The sequence below is a fragment of the Natator depressus genome, chromosome 5 (genome assembly GCF_965152275.1).
Source record: "Natator depressus isolate rNatDep1 chromosome 5, rNatDep2.hap1, whole genome shotgun sequence".
NCBI classification, from domain to species: Eukaryota; Metazoa; Chordata; order Testudines; family Cheloniidae; genus Natator; species Natator depressus.
In genome coordinates this window covers 122,975,030-122,989,528 of record NC_134238.1, presented here as the reverse complement: position 1 = coordinate 122,989,528, position 14,499 = coordinate 122,975,030, and positions in this window count along the sequence as shown.

Below are 14,499 nucleotides of genomic sequence, written 5' to 3'. Positions count from 1 at the left end.
GCTATCCTGAGCCTGGGGCAGCCACCCCATCCCTAAACCAGTCCCACCCCCCTCCAGCTGGGTCAGCCCCAACCCCGCTCCCTGAGCCTAGGGCAGCCACCCCCTCCCTAACCCCCCCCCCCCCGGCTGGGTCAGCCCCAATCCCACTCCCTGAGCCTAGGGCAGCCACCCCCCCCCCAAACCCGCCCCCCCCCCTCCGGCTGGGTCAGCCCCAATCCCACTCCCTGAGCCTGGAGCAGCCACCTCCTCCCTAAACCCGCCCCCCCCCTCTCTGGCTGGGTCAGCCCCAACCCCGCTCCCTGAGCCTGGGGCAGCCACCCCATCCCTAAACCATTCCCCACCTCTCCCCGGGCTGGGTCAGCCCCAACCCTGCTCCCTGAGCCTGGGGCAGTCCAAACAGGCCCCAAGCTGGGAGCCAGGGTTAACCCAGTCTCAATCCCAACTTCCTAGGGTAGGTCCCCTCTCCCCCCACAAGCCTGGGGCAGCTGGGTGCCTCCCCCATCCCATGCCCCCAAGCCTGGGGTGGCCCACTCCTCCGGTCCCCAACCTGACCCTTCCCCAAGCTTGGGGCAGCCACACCCCCACAAAACCCAACTCCTCTGTAAGCCTGGGGCACCCTCCTACCCCTCCCCCATGCTCCTTCCAACTCAGAGCCCATCAGAGCCTGGGGTACCCTCCTATCTCCCCTACCCAGACCACTCTCTGAGCCTGGGTCAACCTCCTATCCCCCCCTCCCCATGCTCCTTCCAACCCAGACCCCCACCCCAGAGCCTGGAGCACCCTCCTATCCTCCAACCCTAATTTGTCACCAACCCCTCTCTGCTCCCCATCCTTCCCTGAATGTAGTGCAGCCAACTGCCCCCCCCACTCCATACTGACCCCCACACCCCTCCTGCTCCTAGGAACCCTAAACTTTTACTCCCTCTCCCCTTGCAGCTGCCACCCCAGTCCTGGGCTCCTCTGAGGTCCACAGCCCCTCACCTTCACTCAAAACTCTCACCTGCTCCTGAGCCTTCACTCTGTCCCCCCAGCCCCTGGGCAATGCCAGCCTTGCCAGCCCTTGCAGTTTTATCACAAATCTCCCACTGTTTGGTAGTTTCTGTAAAGCCCCAGCTGCTGGAGTCCTGGGGATCTCAGCTGTCACTTATACAAAAATCAGTCCCCACCCTTCCTGTTTGGGGTGAAAACCTCAGATATGTGACCCAGGCACCCTGGAAAGGCCCAGGACCTGGAAGAAAACAACCAGAAAGATAATTAATCCCCCCCACCCCATGATTTTTAAGCAAATCTCATGATGTTTGAGTGTTGGGGCTGGCAATGCTGCAGTGACGCCCAGTGCCCTTAGCTCCTCTGCCCCCTTTCACCGACTCCCCCTACATTCTTCTCCTCCCTTGACCCACAGCTCCCTGCTGTGAAGGGTGCCCCCTACCCTGTGTAAGTCATGCCAATCTTCTTACCTATCTCACCCTCCAGGGCTGCTCTCTCATATGCTATCCCTTTCCCCACCATCCCCTTTTCCTCCTATTCAGCCCCCTCCCTTACCTCTTCCCCCTCCACTTTCCCACCTCCCTGACCTTCCTGGATCTCTGTGGGCTTGTGTCAGGCCCTTTCTGAGGTGATTTTCCCCCCTCCCCCCATTTCCCTGCAGAGCTCTTGCTTCGTGGCTGGTTGGATGAGGCAGGGCTGGGTTCACTTGTAACTACATACAAGTTAGACACCAGCCCCTGTGCCTGGCCCGCACTGGTCATCTACAGCAGTGGGAGATAGTTATCAAAAGTGCAACAGAAGTTACATCCCTTCAGGGACATTTCATTTTGTCTGCATGGGGCAACTGGCCAGCGTAACTTTTCTGGAATAACTAGCCTGCTATGGCTATTCCAGAATAATTCCCCACGTGGATGCGCTTTTCTGGACTAGCGGTACACTTTAACTTCACAGCAGCCTTATTCCAGAATAACTTCCTCATGTAGACAAGCTCAAAGGCCCTGATCCTGAGAGCCGGGCCTGCAGCAAGCCCCCGTGAAGTTAACAGGAGGTTCCCCCTGTGGAACAAGATGTTTAAGGAACATGGCCCTTGGAATGGAAACGCTTAGGTGAGCCAACTCACTTCCACGGCAGGGCACTGGCGTTTACTTAAAAAGGGAAAATAAATAAAGATTGGACCTTTGCATATAAAGAGCTATTTTAAGAAAGCCGAGAACAAAAAGGCAGCCAGGAAGGTAGAAAGAAGGAATGGGAGGTTAAGGAAAGGCGAAGGGTATCTCAATTTTCATCTGCCAGGGAGCAATCAAAGTTTTCTAAAGTCTTTTCAGTTTTGTCAGAGGTCCCTCTTCTCCAAAACATTACTGTAACCAGGGAGGGCTTCTCCCCCCCACCCATGGCCAAGTATGTGCTGGCACACCCAGTCTCCTTTGGCCTGTCTACACGGCAATTAGACACCCACAGCTGGTCTTTGCCGGCTGTAGACAGGTGCAGGCTGCAGCCCGAGCTCTGGAACCTTGGCACCTTGCAGGGTTCTAGTGTCCAGGTGCCAGCCCAGACCTCTACACCACAGGTAAACAGCCCCTTAGCCCGAGTCAACTGGCACAGATCAGCCCCGGATGTCCAACTCCAGCATAGACAGACCCTTTCCAAGCAGGTGTATTCTCTTTCACCCGGTAAGAGAACGACATGGCTGCAGTGCTGTAAGCATGGGACTGTCCTTGCTCTGTGCCCTCAGGGGTCTCTGGCACCTGCTCCTGGCAGCTTGCCAGTTCTAGGCAGCTCTGCTCCGTTCCTGGAGCAGTAATCCCAGTGCTGCCGCCCTGACCCCCTAGCCCTTTGCTCTAGGGGCTCACCATAGGCATTAACTCCATTCCACCAGGGCTTGCCTTCCCCAAGCACAACCTACCCCATCCCTCTCTCCCTCTGCCTGGCCTCTAGCAGCCCCTTATAGGCCCAAATGTAGCCCAGCCCCTTTTAATTGGCTGTATTAGGCTCACCTGCTCTCTGATGCAGGCAAGCTGGGCCCTGTAGGGACCTGCTCCCCTGTGACACTTACTTGCTCTTCAAGTGGCTGTGCCAAGCTTCTACCCCTGGAGGCTGTCTGCTCTGCCATCTAAGCCATGTAAGGTTAAGGCCCAATCTTGCAGCACAGATTGTCATTCCCTTTGGGTGTGTCTCGACTGCAGCTGGAACGAGCAGCCCAGCCCGGGCAGACAGGCTCATGCTAGCGGTGCTAATCATAGCAATGTCGACATTCCACCTCGGGCTGGAGTTTGGGCTCTGCTGCCTAGGGGTAAGGTGGGCTTGAGTGCTTGGTGTCTGCCCATGCCAGACTGTCCACATTGCTAGTTTTGGCACCAGCCCCGCTAACACAAGTCTGTGTGCCTGGGCTGGGAGGCTTGCTCTCAGCTGCAGGGCAGACACACCCTTGGCCTAGCCCTTCCAAAAGGGAAAGGTGTCGGTTTCAACTCTGCAAAATCAGTATTTTGTACAGAAAGCTGAATTCTAAGGTGAGGTGCAGGGATCTGGGAAATGAGACTGTGACAGGTGGTTGGGGGATGGCAAAGTGGGAAATAACCTTATGTTAATAATCATTTCAACCCCCTTCACCTCGGAAGACTCGGAAGCAGTGTTTCTGGAAGGGAATATTCATCTCTCTTTAAACTGCTTTGATTTTCTGGCCTAGATGATGGAGTGATTGATGGGAACAGGAGAAGAAATGGGCTAAAAAAGAAACCCTTGATTAAAGGATCACCTGTAGCTGCCTTTGGCAGGTTTAACGGACAGACTGTTTCAGTCGAATGTAGCCTATAGGTCTAGGTATTCACTAGGTAAGGCACAGATATAAGTTAAGGCACTAATGGAATGAAATTGAACAATAGGCCTGTAAAACAATAACGTAGTTAAACAAGGGGTAAGCCTTGGCATAAGCAGCTAACTAGGAGTAGCCCTAGATCATAAAATGCCACACGACAGAACACCAGGATGACAAAACTGCTGCCAGGTAACCACAACATGCTAGTTTATGCCAGCGGGGGTTATTTTAAGTTAGGAACATCCGCAGCTGTCTGACCACAAGAGTGCCATGGTAACTAATTGATGTATATGCTAATCAACTTGAGGCAAACGGACTAGTAACCTGTGGGAGAAGGGCACCCCCACACTAGTAGGATGAGGAAATACAAATAAGGAAGAGGGGAGAAACCCCTACGGCACATGCATTAGGCATAGTGGCATCCGCGTAACACGTGATAACAGTTGTACCCCAGCCTGCGTGCTGTGGGGAGATGTAACTCTTGAGAGACGCCAGGCTGCCAACCGCTGGAGGTGGTGTTGAGGAAGAGGATGAGGAAGACAACGTTTCTGGTGTGAGCATATGGATGCTCAGATGCGCATTCTGTCTGATCCCCCGTCCCTCTTGCTGGGCTGGACTGTTTGTAACTTTGCTAAGTGTGTTAAAACTATTCCAAATACAGAAGGTTTTTCCTAAGTGTGAGTGTTGCAGCTGTGCACATTGGGGTTCCTCTTGGAACCTCAATTTTAATAATACTGGGCCTGATCTTGGGACCAGAACCTACCAAACCTCACCATGTTAACTGGGTATTCCTAAGTAATCAATATAATTAATACACGATCAATAGATCAGACAACACTATAATGTTGGGATGATAGTGCACTCCTCCTGACATAGGCACTTGTCTAAGTGTTTGTGGGATCGAGGCCTTGATGCAGGAATCAGCAGGTGAAATCTTCTGGCCTGTGCTATGCAGGGTCAGATGAGATGGTGCCTTGCCTTCAGACCTTAGAATCTATGAGTGGGGGACAAAACATGGACCTACAGCCTCCAAGGTGGCTGTCCTTGCCCCCCCATACATGGTCTGTGCTAAGATGTAGAGGATGCACAGACACTCCTGCATGGCTCTTCAGCCTCTGTTTTAAGCTCCTGGCATCTGCCCTTCGGCGAGAATAAACATGGAGTTAAAGCTCAACATTAGCAGTTCGAATGAAGGTGTCCACCTGCATCCCCGCTGGTGCTGAGTAGGGTTTTCAGTCCAGTTAAGCTAGGTCCACTGAGCTACCTTGACTGGTAAAGCACCTTTTCCTCTAGTCTAGGCAAGGTCCAAGTTGTGTTGCAAACCCCCAGAGGTTAGCTAATATTCAGGGCCTTGTACAGTTGTTTCCATTTGGAGGAGAAATCAGGGATATGAGACAAGTATATTCTTGATGTTGAGTCTGGCTTGTTTACAAAGAATGTGCACACAACCCTGTTCCTCTGAACGCAGCAGAAACAAACAGCAGTAGGCAGTTTCCTGGCTCAGAAATCCCCACATCTGCCGCTCCCACAGGCTCTGTGCCCAAGAAGCCCTGTCTCTCTGCTTCCTCTCAGAGTCATGCTCACAACTCCTGTTGGCTGTCTCTCCCCCACCCCACGCACAACCTGCAACCAACCTCCTAGCCTTTGCCTTTGCCACCAAGGAAAGCCCTCAATCCACACAGCTTAGCTTTGATCTGTCACGCAGCCTTGGTTTGGGCAGACACCCCAGTTATCTGCAGCTGTCTTTGTTCCATAAAGGGCCTTGGTTGCTCCTTCTATTGAGGCGGAGAGTGCTTGGCACATCCACTGGCTTTCACAAGGTCTGGGATTAGCTTTGCAGCTGAGACCGCCCGGCTGGCAGCTATTAGCATCTTTCAGCATAACAGCATCAAGAAAACGATTACAACCCTCCATGGGACTGAGTCCCCGGTGTCCTGCATCTTGTGCAGCCATTGACCCCAGAGCAAAGTGCGGGTCTCAGGGCAGGAACTCCAATGGGCAGGGTGTTGCACTCCACTGCACTGGGGCAGATGATGGCCCAAGGGAACCCGACCCACAGCCTCCAGTTTCCTCCCTCCCTCCCTCTCCCTCTCCCTCTCTCTCTCTCTCTTTTAAATGAATAACATTTGTCAGGGTGCAAAAGCACTGAGGTGTATTTAAAATGTGCTGGGTGACAATCTGCAGCCCCTTTGTTTAGCATGGGGTATGTCACAAAGAGAAGACAATTGCCTAGCAAGGCAGCTATTGGCTTTTCTATTTTGTGCCTCTGTTTTCACCCTTCCAGGCTCACTAACCACGGGGTGTCTACATTGTGCATCCTTCTCCCTTCACCTGTTAACTCTCCCCTGATCCTTCCTGGAGATGGCTGTGCCCGGATGAGCTGTTTCCTATAATATGGTACTCATGGGCCTGTCCCGAGAGGTGCTGAGCCCTCTCTATCCCAACTGAAACGAAAGCTGAGGGGGACCTTCCGCCGGTGCTGCTGGGAGGGGCCCTCCCCACCCCACCATCCCTGCTGCCCCACCCCCACCCCACAATGTGAGTGGATGCGGGAAGGGCTCCCTCCCCTCCTTCTGCCCAGAGAGCAGCTGCTGCAGTGCCAGGTGCGTCCACACTACAGCAGCGGCCTGGGTGAAGAGCAGAGGTCAGGCCCAGTGCTAGCCGTGGGCAGTGATGACCCTCTGAACAAGCAGGTCTGGCTTTAACTCTTGCGGGGGGCTCTGAGAGCCAGTTCCGGCCCCCGTTACCACGCCACAGGGTATCTGCCTGCAGTGGGGACGTGCAGAGCCTGAGATGTTCCTCGTGGCTCATCCCTGCACCCCTTTGATGATGGTGGTGAATCATGTTCATTACAGCAGTGCCTAGGACCAACCAAGAACGGGGCCCCTTCTGCGAGGTGCTGCACCAGCGAGCAGCCCACAGTCCCCAGCACAGACCCCGTCTCCCGAGAATTTCTGCCTACGATAAAAGAAACGGATGGCTTTTCCTCCAGAGACCAACATATTCCCAACTCCCTGGGACTCTGGCAATGGGGTATCTCGCAGTCCTCTAGAGCTGTCTTCTTCACAGCCGGCCTAAACAGGCCCCACGTTTGCAGCTCTCCTCTGCTTGGCTAAGTGCTGCTCTCACAGCTGCAGCCCTGGAAACCCCGCAGTTTTGGAGGCAAGCCCAAGAAATGCCACAAAAGCCTGAGCCCGCGGCTAAACTCCTGGGGTTTGACCGTAATGCTCAGCAACATGCTACGCCTGAGGAATTGGGGGAAACAAGGTGTATCCCCCGCGAGAGGGCTCTGCTAGAATCCAGACCCAATGAGTCAAAGTCATGGGTAATGAAGAATGACAAGAATGCTGCAGAGAGAAGAAATATCTTATAATGTACATACCGCAGGGCTTAATTTGTAATGAAAGAGGTGCCGGGGCTCAAGCCATTTTTTACTTTTCATAATGGCTGCTGCAAGCCCACAGGTGCCAGGGCTATGAACTGCCAAGCCTAGCGGTGCCAGGGCTCACCCCTGCAAACTCTGGCACAAATTAAGCACTGACAAACAGCATACGTTTGGAGTGGCATCTTTAAGTCCCCAGCCTCCTGCTGCAGAAACAGATCACAGCTGTTTTGTTCCAGGCCTCACATAGGTTGTCATCAGTTTACATTTCCACAGCTGCACACGGCCCACCTGCACAAGGGATATTAGAAACTTCAGTTTAGAAAATTAAAAGGATTCTCTTTCTGGGGGCCCAAAAGCTGGCTCTGTTAGAAAGGGACCATCTGCACGCCCTCCACACGGTCAGATATATTGAACATGTGCCAGCATGCACAGGGTCCAGAGGGAGAACTGGGGTAGATGTTGTGGGGGTGATCTCTTCTTTGGTTGTTCTACATTCCTGCTCAGGAATCTGGAGGAGATACTTCCAGGACATTACCAGATATTTCTTGTCCTTCATTAGCTGCAATTTTGTCGTCTTGAGATTGGGCTGTAGGGACATGCTTTAAAACTAGCCAGACACATCAGCTAGCGCTTGTTCAGTGGCACTTCCAGCAGCGAGCCCAGAACGTCAGAACTCTGACATCTGCTCTTGTTACCAACTGGTCTCTTGATGGAGTTCTTCAAGATGCTGCCGTTGACCTATAACAGACGACCCCCCCCCCCCCCAGAAGAAATCTGGAACCACTTGGCTTGGGCCACTGACAGAGCTTGCTGGAAAACAGTGACAACTTTTAATGAAAACAATTATGTTGGAATTTTGAAAACTTTTAGCAGCTCTGCTTATAGGCACTGTCAGCCTCCCCATCAGAGCGTGTAAGGCACTTGATCTGGACCTCTTCAACCCGTGGTGCTTATGTGCACCGTTGCTGGCAGAACTTGTAGATTGCCATAGTGCTAGTTACTCTACGGAGTTTACAGCCCTCTGAGCTGCCGTGCCCTGAAGATTCCTCCTCAAAAAGGCTGTGGGAAGGAGGGGGGAAGGAATAGAAATAGAAACCTGCTCGAGTGATGTTCTTCAGACAGGGATTACCTTTCAAAACTCAACGAGATCTAGAAAATCAACCCAGTTTCTAGCTTCATCACACATTTCTGAGTGGAACGTAGGGGGGAAACGGGCCTTTTCGATCTCTGATCACTCAAAAAAGGCGCAGCTCAGCGGGTGTGTACTTTGAAACAAAAAACGGGAGAAAACAGAAAACGTCAGCCCAAAAGAAATGCGCATGCTCCCCACTACGAGCAACGGCGCGAGAGAGGGGCTTCTGTTGGAAGCTGGCATTGCACTCTCACTGGCGGGGGAGCCCTTAATTAAAGTGAGCAATCTGCAGCGTAATCGTAGTGAAAACCTTGATCTTCGCCGTGGCAATCTTTCTAGAAGCGGTCCAGGGTTTGTTTTCATAGTAAAGGTTGGGACCGTTACACGTCACTAAAATGTGACCGGGTCAGCTTGGACAACACATATTGTGACCATGTCAAAGGAAAATCCCATATTTTTTTATGACCACATTGCCTTACATTTCTTTTGTCCTATGCCACATTATTGACTGAGTACAAGATCCTATTCCACATGGATCTGTTTTCTGTAAGGTTCTTCAAGACACCAGTGCTATTCAGCAATGGATTGTGTTTAAAGATCTCCGGGGCCGGAAGTTCCATTTCAAGCTTTTATTGATGGAAACAGATTTGCATCATCTGACCACGTGAACCAACACAGACTGTCAGGGCAGCAGCTTTTGTGGCTTGAGAAGTGGCAGAACAAGTCAGCATAAATCAGTGGTTCTCAAATGTTTGTACTGGTGACCCCTTTCACACAGCAAGCATCTGAGTGCGACCCCCCCCCCCTTATAAATTAAAAACGCTTTTTTATATTTTATATTTAGCACTATTATAAATGCTGGAGGCAAAGTGGGGTTTGGGGATGGAGGCTGACAGGTCACAACCCCCCATGTAATAACCTTGTATTCAGTTCGATGGCAGCATGATGACCCATGCCTCATGGAAGATCATGCTCAGTGTAGTGTGAATCTAAGTAGCTCCCCAACATTGGGTGGAGGTGGGCCCAGGGCCACCCAAATCTCAAGGCCCATCTCCTCAACTGAGGGAGGAGACACAGAACACAACTAACTGCCGGGGACAACAAATGAGAAAACAGGGACAGGACTGATGGTCAAAGGCTCAAAACAAGGGCACCAGATGAGGACACTGAGCAAAGAACCCCAGACAGTGCTCACTGCTCCTACCTCCCTGGGTTTCTATGGGCTTCTCCAGCCCATAGATCCAGTCGGGTCCCTGCTCTGGGCTGTCTGTGGGTGGCTTCTCATCAGCTTGCTGCAGGACTTTCCATCTCCAGCCTGCCTGCCCCTCTGGCAGCTGCCCTGACCCTCGCATCCCAGCTGTTTTAATCTCCTGGCTGCTCTGAGGCTGCCCATCGGCCTGGCAGGCAGTTCGTGCATCAGCCCCTTGGTTGTCAGGCCAGCACGGGGTAGAGACACCCCATAACAGTGAGGTGCTGGGAGGCCGTGGTGGGGAATAGCAGGGAGCAGCCATGGTGCCCAAGCCCAGCAGGTACAGATGGGTCCCTTTGTAGGGGCTCCTGGGCTCAGTTCCCCGCCTGTGTAACAGCCGCAATCTGCCCCTGACGGTCAGGCAGCTCAGTGCACAAGCCGCCACCGCCTGCTGCCAGTTACCACGTGCAGGCTGAGCAGGGAGTGACTGCTGAGGAATGCACCACACACCAGTTACGTCCACCGAGACTAGCCTTCTCAGTCAGTCCTCTCTGAAGGAAGCCCTGTGTGTGTAGGTGTGACCACTGGCCTTGGCTTTAACCAAGTGACATTAGAGAGAGAGACAGGAAAGGATGAGAGAACACCCTCTTCCAAGGCGAAGACATTAATGGCACTCGCTCCATTACACGTCCTGGAGCTAACTGCGGCTAAAAGGATTTCGAGAGGGGGGTGAAACATTACAGTGGGGTGGAAATAAGCTCTTCCTCACCATGACAGTGTACAAACATCCAGTGAAATACAGCAGCATTATTAGCCTGAGCTGTTAGGGAAACCACGGGCTCTTTTTTTTAATTACATTGTGCTCGACTGTTACAGAGCAGACGAGGTCCCCGCGAGGCGTGAAGTTCAGTGAACGCTGTAACTCTGATGACTGCCTCTCAGGGTACGTTTGCACCGCAGTCACAGGGCGTGATTGGAGCGCCAGTAGATCTACCCAAGCTAGCTCTCATCTAGCTAGCTCAGGTCCCAGAGGAGCGAAGCCGCCCCAATCCCAGGGTAATTACTCATGGAGCAAGCTGTTGCTGCTGCAGCTTCAGTGCTTTGGGGCCTGTATGCATATGGCTACAGGAGCTGCAATCACACCCTCTGATTGCAGTAAAATCACACCTCAGTCACACCCTCTGATCGCAGTACAGCCACACCTCAGTCACACTCTGATTGCAGTAAAATCACACCTCAGTCACACCCTCTGATGGCAGTAAAAGCACACCTCAGTCACACACTCTGATTGCAGTGCAGTCACATCTCAGTCACACTCTGATTGCAGTACAGTCACACCTTCATAACTGCTGGACTGGGCAGAGCCAAGACCCCGTGAATACAACAGGGTCTCACGATTGAACTGATTAGTTACTTGTCATGTCTCTCCAAATCTCATGCCACTGTAACATTTTTTTCTCCTTACTCTTCAGTACCCACTAAAATCCATTCTTATCTTTCTGCGCATTCTCTGGATCCAAAAGACATTCAAGGGGAACATCAGCACTGACTGAAGTGATAATACGAGGCTAGATCCTCAGCTGGTACAAACTGGTGTCGCTCCACTGATGTTCCTGAAGTTATGCCAGTTTAAACCAACTGAGGATCTGCCCCACCATGTTTATCTTCCTTTTTTTCATTCGGATGATACAACTTCAGCTTTTTAAGACCAAATCGCCCCGGGTTTTTATCTGGACCATTGAAGTGATAGCAAATGTTTATAGAAAATATTGCCGAATACCATTATGCAAATTTGTCCAAACTTTATCATTTTCAAAGTGGGTCTATCAAGCATACCAGGCATTAATGCTTTAAATGTTATCTTCAGCTTCTCTGCTTTCTCTAATAACTTGGATTCCTCAGGTTTCTATATAATTTTCCCAGATGTACTGCTAAGAAATATAACAATAATAGTAATCCCTAGCTCTTAGATAGCATTTCATCAGTAGATCTCAAAGTACTTTACAAAGGAGGCCAGTATCTTTATCCCCATTTTACAGATGGGGAAACTGAGGCATGGAGCTCTTAAAGTGATTGCCCCAGGTCTCCTGAGTCCCAGTTGAGTGATCTAGCCACTAGGTAACACTGCTTTCCCTTTAATCGCTTGTCCCTGCATTTGGATATGTACATTTGAAAGTTATTGCAATCCACTGCCTTTTTGTTAAAAGGGTTTAGCAGATACTTACATTATCCTATCTACCTGCTAACATCCTCTGACCAAAAAAAAAGGACAATATATTGTCAGCCCATTCTGCTTATTCATTAGGGAAGGAAAAATAATCTTATAGTTAAATTAAGTCACAGGACTGGGAGTCAGGAGAGGTAGCTTCTGTTCCAGCTTCTACCACTGAGTGACGGAGTATCTACAATATTTCCCCACTGTTGCCACCATCAGGGGGACCTCTACCGTAGACAAGGCACATCAGCCACTATCTTATTGTCTACCCTACCCTTAGATGGTATAAACCTGTGGTTGCCAGCACCTTGTCTACACTAGAGCTCCCAGGATGGGACATATTAGGGCGATTTTAAGTCTCCCACTATAAGGTATTTTCTTGCAAATTATTTTTGGGGCTCATGTGTTTAACTTGGTGAGAGTTTGCCAGTGAAATCCTTGAAGCTTGATCTTCTACGCTCTAGCATCGTCACTACTTGGGCTGCATGGGAGAATTGCACTGATTTAGCCTGCAAATCCACCCGTCAATTCAAGTGCAATCTAAATCAATACAACTAGTCTGAAACTGGTACAAGTGCATCCCCACAGGGGTTTGCACTGGTTTAACCGATTCCATATTTAGACCAATGGGCCGTTTCCATAGAAAATCCTATAGTGGCAGACGTTGCTCTATGCAACTGCTTTGCATGATCCCCAAATACCAGTCGCTGCTATTTGATATTCAGATGAATAACTCAAAAGAAGCTTTGTCACATCTACACTGCAACCACGTCTTCCGGGTTAAATTGTGAAAGCTGAGAGCAGCAGGTGCTGTGGCAAAAATGCACACACAGTCACTACACCCACCATTTACATATGGAAACATGCACGTGGAGGGGCAGTCCGCATGACCTGGGGTTTGTGCATGCAGCTCTGATAAAGGGCTATTAGACAAAGAGGCTGCTAAGCCTTTAGCTGAATATCATGACCAAGTGTCAATGTGTGTGCACAAAATGAATATTTGCATACACAATGCACATACAATTATTGTGGCATACATGACGGTTGGCCTCTGGACCTAGAAAACGGCTAGGGTGACCAGATAGCAAGTGTAAAAAATCGGGACAGAGGGTGGGAGATAATAGGTGCCTATGTAAGAAAAAGCCCTCAAAATCGAGACTGTCCCTAGAAAATCAGGACATCCTGTCACCCTAAAAAAGGGGCATGGAACGTGCTGAAGTGCCTGGGGCCAGAGGGCTGGTGGGTATCTTTTTGTGTAGTTTAAATAGGCAGGAATACTAGTTTAATTTTGGGGCATTTTTATTAACCCCAGGAAATGCACCATTTCGTTATGCCCTTGCTGGAACTTAGTGCCTGATCCATCACACCAGAGCTCACGGTGAAAGTTCTTAGAGTGACAAGCCAGAATAGCCAGCTAGGGAGAGAGCGTGCTTTATGGTTTGTATAGCGGGAGAAAACTGCTGTTAACGTCTGTATCACTATTGATTGTTCTGATGGGATTAAAGGGTCAATATGTCACTCAGCTGCAGGTGTTTTATAAGACAGGCATCTGTAAAAGCTACATGGCGGTTGAGTAGAATCCAGAAATCGCTATTGTAGATTTGTAAGAATCAAGTCTGTACTTTTTCAGCTGGCTTAACAAACACTTCTTGTCTTCTTCACTTAAGGAGTCAGTATAAGTGCCTTCATTAGTCAACTTCTGGACTGAAGTCTTTGCTTCTTCCAGTACATTTTCAATGGATAGCTCTCTGATTGATCCAAGGGGAGCAAGAGATTCAAATACTGTTGTAGCAGATGCCTGGATGACATTGTTTAATGACCCAAGTCGTTTCAACAGTAGACTTACAAGAGAGAGAATGGTGATAGTCTTCTCTGAAATTAGTAACAAAAGTAGTCCACCAGCCTCACTACTTAGATCTGTCCTATCTTGGTAGATATTTTCCAAAGCCAATAATAACAGTTGCAGTAATTTTAAGACAACAGCCAAGAATCGCTCATGAGAAAGCCAGCAGGTTTTCCCAGTTTGGACTAATTTGAACTTCAATCCCAGTGTATTTTCTATTTGTTTTTGACTCTTGCTGGAAAATAGAGTATAAAAAAGCCATTACATTTATGGCTTTTTAATGTCTTTTCATTCTGCAGCTTGTACTAGCACTAGCTGGAGTAGATGGCCTCTGCAGTGTGTATAGGAGAGATTAGGGTTACACTTTTCTCTGAACGAAGCTTGTGCTCCATCATGTCTTCCAGAGAAGTTTGTAGCTCCATCAAATGCACAAGCAGCCGTCTCTTTGGGGTTCAATTTTCAAGCATTTAACTCTTCTAAGACGTCACAGATGCAGCCGATGTGTCTTCTATAACCTGAACATCTAGAACATCTCTACTGGCCTACCACGGACATCGAGATAACGTACGCAATGACTTAATACTTGATGCCTGTTTGCATCGGTGCATTCATCAGCCACGTATGCACATATTTTGAATATGGTGAGAGAGTTCTTCACTTTTTCAACTGCTGAGTCTTTCACTGTTGCACCGCATGCTTCTAGAGAGTCAGCTGAGTTTTTTCAGAAAGATAGTGAGCATTTGCCAGTCTTGTGCAAAATCAGTGTCCAACGTCAGGATGAACAAGTGACAATGCACTTAACATTGGCCTCCCGTTTGTAGTGTGTGGTATCTCTTGCTTAAATAGAAAGTAGGATGCAACAGCCATGTTGGTTCACATAAACTGAGTTGTGTCTCCAGCGTTCTTAACAGCCTCATTAAGTTCTTCTAAAATTGG